We start from the raw sequence: 14,633 nt of genomic DNA, 5'->3' as shown, positions 1-14,633 counted from the left end.
CCTTGCTTTAATTGGAGCTCCTTTTTTAGAGGTGTAATTCAGGGGTAGAGGGCCCAGTTTCCTTGACCATAGCACTGGTCGCAATTGTTTAGGTTTGGAAAGGGAGTAGGCGCAAGAGTAGAAATGGGTAGGTGAGGGCTAGCCAAAGTAACATTGGCAGTGGTAGCAGTCACTATTTAACCTGGCGAGTGCAGTTTAAGAATTTTGAACGGAGCTTCAGGTCTCAACCTTGGAAAGGGAGCGCATCTTGTTTGATGCGCTGGCTGTGGTGACATTCACATAAGTGGGAGTAGCAGATGTGGTTGGCATCATAAGCAACATTGATCTTGGTGGGAACGACAGTATTTCGGTTGCAGTCTAAGGACGTAGCATTGTCAGCATTTAACATTTTTAGGCATAGCATAAGAAGTAGTGCAAATACAATTGATCAGGGTGACACACCACATATTAAATGAATCCTATAACAAATGCCACCCTGGTAGAGTTTCATAAATGCATGTTAGTTTTTGAACAGGTGATTTGATATAAAGGAACAAGAGGTGGAACATTAAATGTAGAAGCCTATTTTGTCACGCCAAGCGCCGGATGCTAACGTTTAATAAACACACACCAGATATAAGAAACCACTGGTGTTGGGACAGCTTGTTGATTCATTGCTATCCCTCTTCCAATCAAGAGACTATCCATACTTATTCCACCAGCATGCCCAGACCCTCCCAATAGCTTGGGTATCAAAGCATGAATCCATTATTTAACCCAATTACTTATGCAAGGCCCCGGTTTCCATTGAATACGAACAGGGGCTGCATTTATTGGGAACGCAACCCAAAATCATGGATATTGTTTTGTAGTAATTATTTAAATGAACACATCAAGTTTCGAAGTCCTTTACCGTTGCTCCTTGATCTGAACACACCATCCGTTTCGGAAAGTGGAACTCCCGCCCCCCCGAAACCGTTTGGAACAAGCAATGCACATTACGTACCCTTGTGGAGGGTTTTCCTCATTTTAAAATGAGGAGCATTAGGTGCCTTACAAAACACGACGACGACATACGTACTTCAATTTCTTGGCAGAGCAAGACCGGATTCTACATTCCAATTTTGTTCGTCCAGATGAAGACCACCCAACTCCGAGCACACTAGAGCAGCTACTGTGGGCGAACACGTGCCGATGTTTCTTTTCAGAGTGTTTAACACTGCCACTATTTTGAGTTGTTTAACGCGGCTTGTTTTTTCCAATTAGATTGTACTATCCCACAAAACTGTGGGACCCTTTTGATATGTGTCTTGCACAATATGTATTGCCAACCATGTCGGAATGTATACCACTTGCACAGTTGCTACACTTTTTGTCCTGTGTAATGTTGATTTGTGAAGAATTTAACCTTGAACATCCGACAATTGCATTATGTGCAGCAATATTGGACATAACCAATGCAAGAATAACAGATCGGATCTTTACATATTGATCATTAGAGCTAGTGGTATTTTTGTAACACAGCCTACTGCTGAACAGTGAATGGGATGCAAAGGCTGGAACGATATTAGCTGGTTTTGAGGCTAGGGTGTGGGGTACATGGTTAGATTGACAGTTTTTTTTGGACCCCAGGTGTTGTGAAAATGGCAACCGGCATGTTTGTAGTAACTTTCTTGGTGTTTGGGCGAGGAGCGTAGTTCTTCCAGCAATAGGGTTAGCAGTGGTGCTGCATCGATAACCCTGGATGCTAGAGTAGTTTGTGGGCAAGGTTGGTAGTGGGGCTACAGTGAGGGGGTCGGTGCTGGGGGCTGCGGAGAAAGGCTTGCCTTATGCACAGGCATGAGAGCCTAGCCATTCATTTCTAAGGTGTGCTGACATCTGTAATGCAGGTCTCGTGTTGTGCCAAACGAAGGCGATGGTTTTGAGCCCAGAGAGCAAAATTTGTCAATCAATTCCTTGCAAGTCGGTATGGGGGCATCAGGCTTGGTGGTCTTGGGGCTTTGCATGGTAACTGCATTAGGTAGGAAGGGGGGGGTGGGGTGGGGATGAGTGCATGGTTGGGCTGCTTGTATGACATGCAAATCCTCACCATATGAAGCCGGAGAGTAGGTTGTGTGCGTCGATGGCGGGTGGCATCCAACGCCCTGACTGGGAACTCCAGAGGCTTTCAGTGGGTGCTTGCGTTGCCAGTCATGGAGCAGACTTGTCTAGAGACCTTAGGTGATATGGGAGAGATAGGATAGGAGGGAAGGGGCGGCTGTGGGGGAGAAGGTAGTGGTGTAGAGAAGTGAGGACAAGATGTCCTGAGTGTTTAGTAGTGCAGGAGGGAACGCAGAGGCGAAATGGAGACTGCAGTACGATAGTTCCTTGCAGATTTTGTGGCCCCCAGAGATGTGGACTTGGATATGGGCCCTCTTCTTTGAGTGGATGGATAGTCTGTATTGCCTTTCGAGTAGGCGACAGGCCAGTCTGTTGGAGGATGTGCTCGAAGACTGCCACCTGGCTCAGCAGCTCTTCACCTGCGTTATAGAGAGGCCAGTTCCGAGTCATTGAGCTTGAAGGCAGGCTTCATCCGGATACTCCTTACTGGTGTAAGGATGTCCAGAGTGTTGGAGATGGAGAGTTGAATATTACTAAGGGCTGTGTCTGAGTGAGTCAGTGGCTGGAGGGGGAATGAAGTGGGCGACAAAAGCAGCAGCTGACACTTGCTTCTTTGGTTGATGGCAGACCGCCAGTGCGGGTGGGTGCTTAGCTGGTGGACCCAGGAATCCCAGGTGAAGAGGTCAGGGGAGCATGATCAGACCAAGGAGAGGTTTAGTGATTGTTGATGTGATGTCTGCTGAGATGAGGGCATCCAAGGTGTATTTGTTAGGCATATTTATAGAGTGTGCGTTCGCCCAAGGGTATCTTGGTGCTAAGGAGGGGGAGAGCTACCAAGCAGGAAGGCACAACAAGCCAGAATGCCATTAAAAAAGATGAGTCTTAAGAGCCTTCCGGAAGGCTAGATTAAATAATTTCATTGCAACAGGTTGACTGTTCCATAGTTGTACCGCTGTAACAGAAAAGGGCCGCCCTCCAAGCTGAGAGTGGCGGTAGGAGGGCACATATAGCATGCCTGCCGATGCAGTGGGTGGTTCGGAAAAATATTGCTCTCATTTGACAGAGGTATTCTGCCCCTTGGCCATGCAAGGCCCGGTGCACAATGCAGAGTGCCTTGAACTGAATACACTGTGCCACTGGAAGCAAGTGGAGAGAGTGAAGTATGGGAGACATATGGGACCCATATGGGGTGCCTGTTGCTAGCCTGGCTGCCAAATTCTGGAGGTGTGACAGGTACAGATCCAGCCTGCTCAGGATCATAGCTGCTACTAGAGGATGACGTAATACAGGTGGAATCAAGTTGAGCACTTTCCTGAGAATTTTCAACTGGAAGCACCCCTGCTGGCATACCGAGGAAACTTGGGGCGCCAGAGAAAGATTGGCTGACATAATTACTCCAAGATGTTTTACCTTCATAGAGGGAGCTGGAAGTGGACCCAAAAGGAAGAGATTCACAGTGCAGGGTTGGGAGGGGAACCCACCACCAGTACCTCAGTTTTGTCCCCATTCAATTTCAGCCAGGTGTCTGGCTGAGTGTTGCACTGGAGGGAAGCATGGAGAGGGAGTCGGATGTTGTGGAAGCAGGTGAGTCAAGGTGAATATTGAAGTTCAGAGGAGAAACTTGGAGATGGTGTCCAGGAGAGAAGCAGTGAGGTTGGATCACTCGGCGACCAGACCAGGGGGCCTGTTGATAGTGGCCAGTCAGTGAGAGGATAGACACCAAGCAGAAGGACTAGGGTTGATTGGGTATGGTAGTAGCAGAGACCTTCAGGGAAGTTCAGGGCTACTCTGCCCCAGACCAGTTGGGCCTGAGCTTAGAGCGGATCTTGTAGTCCTCTGGGAGGAGTTTCAAAACTTGTGACCGAGCTGGCTGTGAACAACATCCCGGTGAGCGAGGACATCTAGGTCTTCAAGGAGGTGGAAGATGTCAAAGCACTGTTTGACAGTAGAGTGAGAGTAGCTAAGTGGAGCTTGTTGCCATCTTTGAAGGTCTTTCGAGGAGACCTCAGTGGCGGCAGAGGAAGTGGCAGGAGAAGGGAGCAAGTTGAGACGGAAGACTCCTATCAAGGAGGAGGTTGGACGGAGCTGTGGACTGAGGAAGGGAAGTATGCCGAGAGTACTTCCCAACGGGGGCTGCCATTAATGGGTGGGTAACAGAATGGTGAGAGCACTGAGACCATATGGAGAATCAAAGGTCTGGCGAGGATGTGGCAAAGGATGTCAGTGAGTCTGCCTGGAAGAAACATTGACGTATGTGTCTGCGTTGGGCAGGCCTGGATTGGAGACCCGGAGGTCCTTCTTGAACTTTCTCCTTTCAGACTTAAGAGGGATAGGATAGATGATGGAGTAGCAGTTAGAGAAGCTAGGGGAGTTTGTGCTCTCCCTCCATGGTGCTTTCATGCAGTACACAACGCCCTGCTTCAACACCATAGCAATGCTACCCCCTAGATTGAAGTTTCCCGGAGGTTTCCGCATAGAGCAGATGAAGCAAAAAAAACACCTAGAAGCAAGATGTCTGTAAGAGGGGAAAACCTAGTTTTCAAGCTTTTTCTGCTGTAGAATGTTCTGGAAAGGGGTAGGGGGGACCCTAGATGAAGGGAGGAACTAGGCTTCACACCCTGCAAATGCAAAACCCACAGATTCGACTGCAGAACCTAATTTGATCACTCCTAGGGTGGCTTGCTCAGCAAGTAATGCCACCTGGGAGTATTGAGACTATATTTGTCTCAAGTACTTTGCTTCCAGATTGTCCTATTGGAGACCTTCACAAATAGTTAATCTGGACATTGCTCAGTTACACAACCACACACTGACTAGTTTTAGTAGGGTGAACTGTACACAAACTTGCTTTTACAGTAAATTGTTCAACATAACTGATGGGTTTTAAGCCTGTTTCTAGTTTAGTGTCCAATTTTTACAAATTCCCGATACAACCATACTGCTGCCTTTTCACCCATTTTCATCTCACCCTCCTGCCTTCAAATGTCTCTGCAGACCATGTTTGGGTTTACACTGGGTGAGTGCACAATCTGGACTAGCCTCTTGCAAGCAGCAAAAGTTTAGCAACATAATACTCAGTACCACCCCGCTCATGCACACATTGATCCCAACACTATAGTGCACATACTATGATATCACTTACTGCAACTACATCACACCCAGAACCACAATGACCTCGATGTAAGTTCTTACTGGGCAAACTCGAATGGTGGGTGTTCTAAAGCTAGCTACGTCCAGAAAGCATAACACGTTCCTGCTTTTAGCACAGTGGTATTCAAACCTTATCATACCGAGCCCCCCCTCTTCCCTTTGAGTAAAACAATTGTTTCTGAGCCACCCAGCTAGGGGTTGCTCCCCCAGGGCAAAGTATGTCCACGGTGACCCAAGTTCCTTTTAAAATAAGCACATTTCCTACTGCTTATATTTTCTATTAAAAGCAGTCACCGAAATACTTATTTATACTGAAAAGTCCTCTTAATATGGCCCCTAGACCACTACCATAGAGCCTGGTTTGCTTGAGCTGCTGCTGTCTATGCCACTACTTTTGTGAGTTGAGAATGTTGTAAATAAAGAATTGGGAGACGCGTAGGGCACATGTAAAACATAATGGATTATACATGATCCATGCTTCAACCTAGTTCTCTGCTTGTCACAGAATGTCAATTACTGTTCCCCCGACATTATACTGCTGTCTTATTTGCATGTTTGCAGAGACCAGGGTCGTCTTCCACCATAGCGCTGCGAAGCCATGGAAGTAGGCGCTTTACCAACCTAATGGGTAAAAAGTGTGCATCTCATGTGGAAGGTAGATTTCTGTGTGCTGTGTACTAGCGGTAGTGCCTGCCTACCGGGTGATGCAGGAGCTGGTTTTAGTTCATGCCCATCAAATCTTAATTTCGAACCTGGACTATTTGAGTTTGGCTTCACTGAGTGATGTGTATTTGGGCACTGCTGTTATGACTGTCATATGTAAGCTTGTTGGACAAAAGTCAGCATGCGATTGATGTCCTCCTGCCCTCCCATTGGGCATAACTGAATCTTGCTATGCTATCTGTGACTAGCGGATCCTGCCGCTGGATATAGCAATCTGGCACTAATATAACTTGTTCATTCAGACAGTGGTTTCAGTACTTGAGTATTGGTTGGCAATTGTGAGTACTAGGGGATTTTATGCCAAAACCGTAATGGTGTGAATATTGGTAAGGGAAATGTTATGGTATTTCCTGGTATAAATTATTGGCAGTGAGTACTGGCCCATATTTGATATCTAGACGTGATTGTACTTGTTGATTCAAGGGGAACTGCCTGTACGTCAGAGCATGTGTCTGGCAAAGTTATTGGCTTTGCTAATTTATACTGGGCTGGGTATGGTTAAGCTTGGTGTTAATTCTGTGTCTTCAATGGGGGAAGTCGTTTGAATTCTAGAGGGTCCCTATATACTGTGTACATTTTTTGTTAGGTATTGTTGCAGAGATGGTCCAGTGGTGGTAGCATCTGAGATCTGTGGTGAACCTTTCTACTTGGAAAAGTAAATTCTTTTGCTGCCATTCAACATTCTTTGTCTCTTACTAAAACGCCCTGATTGGGTGCATGGGATTATGAACTGAAAATGGCTGCACTTGGTTTTTCTCTGGTCAGGAAAGCTGTTCATGCCCCCCCAGGCAACTAAAACATGATCCTGCTCGGGGAGAGGGTGTGTTGACAGTTCCCCCAATACTTTCTTATGTGGTATAAGCTGTAAAATAATGGTATTGTTTCCCTGCGCCAGAGAAGGATGCCCCTTGAACGGATTGGCAGCACTGTAATGCATGGAATGGCTAAGGCTGGACCGGCTCTAAGCCTGTGGGGCAGGAGGAAGACACATAGAACAAATGCATCCCTTATTCTGTGGTGGCACTCGTTCTTTGCTTGGACCCGGTCTTATCGATCAAGCACAATTGCTGTGTGAACAGGTGTGCATGTGGGTGCAAAAAACCTAGTTTGGTAGATCTTAAACGCAAAGCGCCTTATTTTAAAATCTACTGATCATTAAAGAGAATGTCGAATGGGACAACCTATGTACTTGCTAGTCTTCTAGAAAGGGTAACTGGTGGTGTCCATCTATCCATTTCAATTTATAATATATGTGCAGAGTTGTATGCTGACCCAGTTAATCACCATAGTGGTCTCAAGCATGTACACCTGGTATGTGATATAGGAATGTGTTCCAGGCTCAGGGAATCGCAGGACCTTTGTCTTTTTGCAGGAGATGACCTAAAATAGAGATTCATGAAGCTTAGGTAGGCTGTGTAGTAAGGATTGCAGTTTGTTTTGGATTGAAGAGAATAATGTATTGTAAATGAGATGTATAGTGTCCATGCCATTTTGTCTCCCCACAGACAAAATGGATATGAAGAAGAGACTTAACCTGGAGCTTAGAAACAGGAAGCCCTGCAAGGCAAGACTAGCCCGAGTGGACGTGGTTGGGGAGGGAATGGAAGCACGGGACGTGTAGGGGAAGTGAAGGCAAGCCCCTCAACACTCACACCAGAAACGGTTCCATGCAACCCACTAGGGAAATACGGGCAAGAGATTCTTGCAAGGATAACCAGTTTCAATTCTACAAAAAATAGGTGTGCTAGCAAAGACCTCTGCTGCTCAGGAGAATGCAAGGGCCAGAAGGGAATGAAAGTACTGTTCTGAATGAGGCGATTGGGATCTGCATGCAGAGACACTGGTATGGATTCAAAAAGTTGGTGGCCTGTTTTTATTACCGGGTAGCACATGGCTAAATTGCCCATATGTGATTACGCATTATTCTCGTGCCGGTTCAATGGCCTCCCATCTTCTGTTCCTGGTTGACGAAGCATCACTTTGCAGCCGTTTCATTTTAACAAAATATGGTTCGCTCTCACAAGCAGTTGTATTTCCTACTGTCCCAGTGAGAGTTGGTACCGCCCGCTCTGCCCTCGGGCGGTTGGAAGGGGCTGCACTGTTGGTGTTAAGGGTGACTTGAACTGTTTCTCTCGGGGGGCTGCCTGCCTCCGTTTCCTGCACCGATAGCAGAGTGTTGTACTTCAGAGGCAGCACACGTGTCTGAGGAAACCTCAACCGAACGTACACGGCCTTGGGACCCTGCTCATATTCTGCCACCCTGGCTTTGATGTTGCAAAAGGGTCTGGTGGAACAGCCCTTCCGGCTGCACTGGCGAGGTAAAGGGCCCGGGGAACTGGGGGTTACTAGAGGTGTACCCCATCTGTAGCAATTATTTCTTACCTGAATCAGTGTAGGCAACATTTAGTGCCAGTGCACCACCTTTCACCCATACCCCCTCCAATAAACAATGTTAATTTAATCCCGTTTTAAAGGTTATTTCTTCGGTTTAGGAAGACTTCTTCAGAATGAGACAGCAAAAATAATACCTGGGGCAGCACCACCGTACCTGTGATGCAGGTCCGGGGAGGTGACAGTGCGTGGTCGGCGCAGGAGCCATCCTGCTCCTCCTATGGAGAGGGAGCCATGCTGGTTCAGCCCCAGGGAAGGGTCCTTCAGCAGCAAGGCTACTTCATTGGGGAGGAGGGGTGAAGATCCTACACAGGCTGTATCTTATTTGTAGTATAAGTGGTAGACCACTTGGCTTCATGGAGGAATCTCTCCCCAAGGAGGGCATTTTGGTGATGCACGTCTTTAGTCACATTTGCAGTCCTTTACTCCTTTCGTCTACAAACTCAATATTGGTTATTTGTCACACCAATTCTCAGGTGGGTGGGGGACATATGCATAAGATACATTGCCTTCTATGGATCTGCTTGAGTTTAGGGCAGATGAAAATGGAACCACAGCTGAAGTAGTATACTCACCTGGTAACAGATTTTGGGGCACTTGTCTATTTTGCCTTAGAGTTGGCGCGGGGTAATTTGTTGTAATTATATTTGCATATTTTGCTGTAACTGTTAAAATGCTTTCAAGTTCCCCTGACTCGGTTTAATTTTCCCTTGCCCCTGTGGGTTTTCAGAGGAATCTACTTTAATGTTGCTGAACCTAGTGGGCAAACCTTGACAAACTCAAGGTTCGTGTTCACATGCTGAGAAGATGAATATTTTGTGGGGTCAACTTCTAATGTACCAATACAGATTTATATTTCAATGTACTTGTGGTCCTGTGTCTTGGATTTGGCTGTGACTTTGAGGCATGCCCTTTCACTACGCTGGCATCAACAGCTTTATGTACAGTGGTACTATCATTGAGAGCATGCGTTCAGCCTATGTTTTAATGTTAATGAGTCTTGCCATTGTGCGCCGTTTCCTCTTGATGCTCTGGCATATCTGCAATGGAAGGGGGTACGGGGCAAGTTTTAGTGGGATTGAGCGCAAGAAGAGCCAATAGAGCTTTGTACTGTTGGCACCTTCAGTTTGGAGAAACCAATCACTGAACCTAGGTGGGTTTTTGTCCCGTTACTGTCATGTGGTGTTATGATTGTGTGGTTTGCTTTCATGTTTGGTGTTGCGAAGTGTGGTTTGTGGTGCGGAAGAGGTATGGTTTAGAGTTTGAGTCGAGTATGCAGAATCGTGAGTTTTTTTTACGGTTAGTTAGTCCTTCCCCGACAACCAGTGCAGCATGTTTCCTGCCCCAACACTTCATCTAGGTGTGATACATTTTCTGCCCCAAGATCTAATCATCCCAGGCAAATGCCATTCGCAGGAGAGCCGGAGATGGTCTTTTTTTTCGCGGCTCCAAGTTGTCAGATAAGGTTTATATTGAATCATTCTCCCCATAATTTTAAATTCAGCCACGGGCTGTTTGGGGGATTTATAAAAATGTCCATTATTGCGATCACACAAACTTGCAGCTTTCCTTGTGTGTGCCCATTGTCGGCAAACCCTGAAATCGATATTTTTCCTGTTCGGCAAACCCTGAAATCGATATTGTTCCTGTTCCCACTGGTTGGCTTCTGCATTATTCAACATTGATTGCTGTCCTTTGTTTAAAGGGGGGTCTGGCCACGGGTTATCAACATTTGTAATTCACTTTGGTTTCCTTTTACAGGTTAAGGAGCTGGTGCTGGACAACTGCCGTTCAGACGACGGAAAGGTTACAGGCCTCACGGCAGAGTTTTATAATTTGGAGTTTCTTATCATTATCGACAACATTGCAATCTAGACATAGGTCTCATTTTAATTGAGTGGGGTGTGCCTTCTTAATGAGCACCATCTACAAAGCTAGAGTGATGTCTAGTCCATCCACATTACATAATTGGAATGTCTTATTGAAGCTTTTCTCCTTCTGATAAAACTCACATTTTGTTTTTGTTCTGTTTTTGATCCCTGGAGGCCTTGAAGTCTTGGCAGAGAGCACACCGTGTCTCACACACTTAAACGAGTGGTAACAAGATTAAATATATCAATATGTTCGTACCTCTGGTGAGTAGAACATGACATGCAAGTGTTTCACAGGGAAATGAAATTCCGCCCCAAAGTAAATTGATGTCAGGCTTGAGAATAATTTATTTTTAGACTGTTTTCTAATGTATACCAGTTAAAGGTAAGCTTCCCCCTCTGACGAGGTTAAATAAAGAAGCAGGTTTTATTTGAAAATATTAGTCTGGCATAGCCACTCACTGCCAGCTGGGGAATTGCATGGCTAAAGTGGCAGGACCATCTGCAGCGCTTTTACCATGTAAACTACATGGTTTAAGGAAAGATTTGCAAGTGGACTGTTGCAACATTTTAATGTTGTAACCAAGCATGTGGTTTAAACCAATATTGAACAGGTCATTGGCCACTGGGCAACTTTATTATTTAGTGGTAACCCTTTGGCTTGGCTATTCTGATTTGTAATTCAACCAGACATCCATCCTCAGTAGTATAGCACTACTTAAACCGAGGGAACCAATCGTGCATCTTTCTTTTGCTGCAGAAAAAATTGCCAAGCCTGCATAGTCTAGACCTCTTCAACTGTGAAGTGTCTATGCTGAACAGTTACTGTGAAAGCGTGTTTGAGCTGCTCCCAGAATTTACATTCCTTGATTGGTTTGATGCAGATGATAAGGAAGCTCCCGACTCTGACCCAGAAGAAAATGGCCTGGATGATGACTTGGATGAGAACAGAGAAGGTATGAGAAATCCGATTGTGGTAAATTTTAACCCAAATGTCACAGTGGTTCCAGGAGAGTTGTTTATTTAGTTACCTGATTGTTGGGAGCAACTGCTCACTTTTCCAGATGCTACACTAACCTTTTGCGAGTTGGCTTTGCAGGGTAATTATATTAATCTGTGCCAGGTTCAACAAATCACTTCATGGATAGTCCAATTCTATGACCTGAATTAATATACATTACGTTCTTTGGCACATTTATGATCCTGGGCATTTGTCTTCAAACTGGGGTTTGGAGGCTATCTCAGTTGGCACTCAGCTTTTAGAAGGGGTGCTTACACTGCTTGAATAGAGCACTAACGGTTGGGCGCGCCAGCATTTTTATTGCTAAAGGGACTCGGCATGATGCACTATGGATATTGACCTGAGCATTTACAGTTCTAGACAGTTGCTTTAAGTCTGGGTCTGACTAGATTTAGAGGGCGAAGATGAGCTGGGTGAAGAAGTAATTGATGAAGATGATGATTTGGGTGGAAAGGAAGAGGAGGAAGAGGTAAGAAATCAAATGGCACTTTGGGAAGAGCAATGTTGCCCTCCTGCTGTGTTGCTCACCCTAAACCAACCTGTATACTTTTACTCCTATAAAAGCTTCTGGGTTCACTGCAGTCCATGATGCACTTGAAATAGGGTGTGCTTTGCAGGGGTGTCTTAACCAGAGACGGGGGACTTCAGGGCGTGCTGCAAATGTAATCACATTGTAACTTCATTACATATGGCCTGTCATATTTTAAATCGTACTAGATTTTTCCTAATGCGAATTTAAAATCACCAAGCAGTTAATGTCAGCAGGTGACGAGTCAAACTTAAATGTTCGTATTAGCCAACTCTTTCTTGTAGCCTAGTAGCACCTGATTAGATGTTTCCTGCCATGGTGGGTAGGACAAAGTTGTGCTCCCTGCTGAAGTTTGCAGCATCAATGGTTGCACATTGTCTGCCGTCACTGTAAATGCAGTAATTTTTATTTATTTATTTTATTTTTATATTTTTATACGGTTTATACAAACCTTTAAAAAGATGACGACAACCCAAAGAGAGACCAAGAAAACAACACTCAACACAGCTGACCTCAAGTTAAACCCCCTCCATATATCTTCGAGTCTTCTATAATTAGTCCTTTTACTGTTGTGAATTATCATCATTACACAAAGAGTGAGAGTGAAATGCAGAAAGTGTATTGTCTGCCTTCACTGTAAATGCAGAAAGTGTATTGTGTGAACTGGCTAAACTAATGTGTCTTTTGCAGGAGGAACACGAGGGCGAGGAAGGTTAGTAAACATGCTTTGCCCCATCTTCCTTTTTTCCATGATTGCATGAAGTGTAGTGAAATTGTTGGCCACCTTTCTTGGGGTTGTAACTTAAATTTGGACCTGTACATCTCATGGCAAGTAGCCTCCAGATCACTACTCGACTTATCTCCAATTGTCTTCTATTAAGTGGTTCTTTGCTCTCCTCCTTAGATGTACCTCAAGGTGAGAAGAGGAAATGGGAGCCAGCAGATGAGGGAGATGATCCAGAAGTTGAAGATGAATAAAACCCTCGGGACTCAATTAATTTTACAGACTCTGACTTTGCTGATCACATTGAGTGTGTGCAGGTGTGCGTCCCCCAATTCCCCGATGTGTAACTGCAATGTTGACTTTTTTTTGTTGCCCCTTCCACTTGAAGTGCAGAATAGTTTGGGGGAGAGGGATGGTCAATCCTTCGTGCATTATTTTTACTCTGACAAAAGTTTTTCTCCTTTATGGGTTGTGCCATTATTACATTTTTTTCTGCTTCCATCGGGATAGACTGGGACAGCCTTTTTGTCTGATGGACACATCTAAATACACCACTCCAAGGACCGAATGCTTGTACATTTGTGGTGCATCACTTTTGGACCTGTACAATCCTTTTGGAGGTGTCCGAATTGCAACAGATTCCTTACAGCGCTAGAAGTTGATGTTCGGTTGATTCCTTAATTGCTGAAGCACAAGCAAAGGATTTTCCCTACAAAACTGATGTTGCCGACAGAGCACAACAGAGAACAAGGACTACTTTTGAGCAGTCATTTATTATTTTTTATTTTTTTACTTCAAACGCACAAATGGTTCAGTCCAGTTAACCACTGCTACTGCTCTGGCATTGGGAGGGTGCCATTTTGTAATGTGTCGGTCTGTCCCGCACACTCATCTGGTGCTGTACGCCTCTGTGCTATTTATGAAAATAAACGGGCCTACTATTTGGTAAAGATGAGATGATGAAAGCATTTGATCTAAGGTGGAGTTATTATGCTGTTTTATTAGTTGCTGTTCCCTATTGTGAAGTGACTGTCACGTCCATCTCTTGCCTTTAGTTTACACATTTATACCGCCCACACAACCCCATGACTTTAATCGCAGTTTCCTGTCATCATAAAAGTGGGTATTGAGATAATCGATGCTCTTGCCCACTTGTTGAATGATACCAGCTTGCATAAGTATGCATGGATGTTAGTTCCATTTAGTGAATGGCGAGTGACTAAGACTGGTCTCTCACTGCTTTGGATGAGTTGTGTGTAAAGCAGTGAGATTGCGCAGGTTAAGTGAACTTGCTGCTGTTACGGTAGGGGCGTGCCTGTCCCTGTGGGGATTGGATACATCTTATTTGAAGAGTATAGCTTCAGAGAATGTAACCTAAATTAAAGCAGTTGGTGTTCCAATTCACTTTAGACACGTCAGTAAATTATGTGGGCCAAAGGATTACAGAAGGATATGGGTTCTTTGATCTTCGGTTGTTACTGCTAGGTGAGTGATATTTGTGATAGTCTGCATTTACTGTTTCTAATTCGAAAATGGTTTGGGCGTTTCAAATACATTCTGGTTGCCTGATTTCAAGCAGTGTGCATAAATAGACCAATTTAGTGGTGTAAAGCACTTATTTTAACCAAATCGATGTTTGCCGTCTTGCCTATGATGTGGAGGTTAGATCACTCATGTGCAAGATTGAGCCAAACCCCATAAACATACGAGATGGTAGGCTGTACAATTAGAATCCTACCCAGTAGCTTGCTAGTAATGCTTCAGTTTGCCTGCTAGTAAACATGGCTTTCCTGGCTTGACACCCACCAGCTGAGTACATTCTCTTTTGCTAACAAATGCGTTAATTGTAAGCACACTTGTTGCATATTGGTTCTTATTTCGGCCAGTTGAGAAGCAGCAGATGCTTCGAATGTAGCTTTAATCTGATTCTCGGAATTGCATTTTACCGATTGGCACCTCAGTGGATGGAGATGGTTCTAACCCGATGATGGCACAATATCTGCCTGCATCTAGTATAGTGGGTGTTACGGAGAATTTTAATTTTGGTGTTTAATTCCTTACTCCTTAGAGACCCCCAGCTCTTTTGCTGGCCTTTGGGACTTTTTAATTGTAACCTATGAGTAAGTGAGCCCTTTTTCTCCCTCA

The 14,633-nt window shown here is 44.9% G+C and overlaps 1 long non-coding RNA gene across 1 annotated transcript; it reads left to right on the top strand.

Moving 5' to 3' along the window:
• The first annotated feature begins 2,036 nt into the window (after positions 1-2,036).
• On the top strand, positions 2,037-13,438 carry LOC138576355 (uncharacterized). Its single transcript, XR_011303965.1, has 3 exons — positions 2,037-11,170; positions 12,455-12,476; positions 12,669-13,438. It is a non-coding gene; the product is annotated as an uncharacterized lncRNA (long non-coding RNA).
• Positions 13,439-14,633: the final 1,195 nt, after the last annotated feature.

This window comes from Ambystoma mexicanum, chromosome 1p, assembly GCF_040938575.1.
Source record: "Ambystoma mexicanum isolate Mex_15411 chromosome 1p, UKY_AmexF1_1, whole genome shotgun sequence".
Taxonomy (NCBI): domain Eukaryota; kingdom Metazoa; phylum Chordata; class Amphibia; order Caudata; family Ambystomatidae; genus Ambystoma; species Ambystoma mexicanum.
This window is presented reverse-complemented; position numbering and strand designations above follow the sequence as displayed.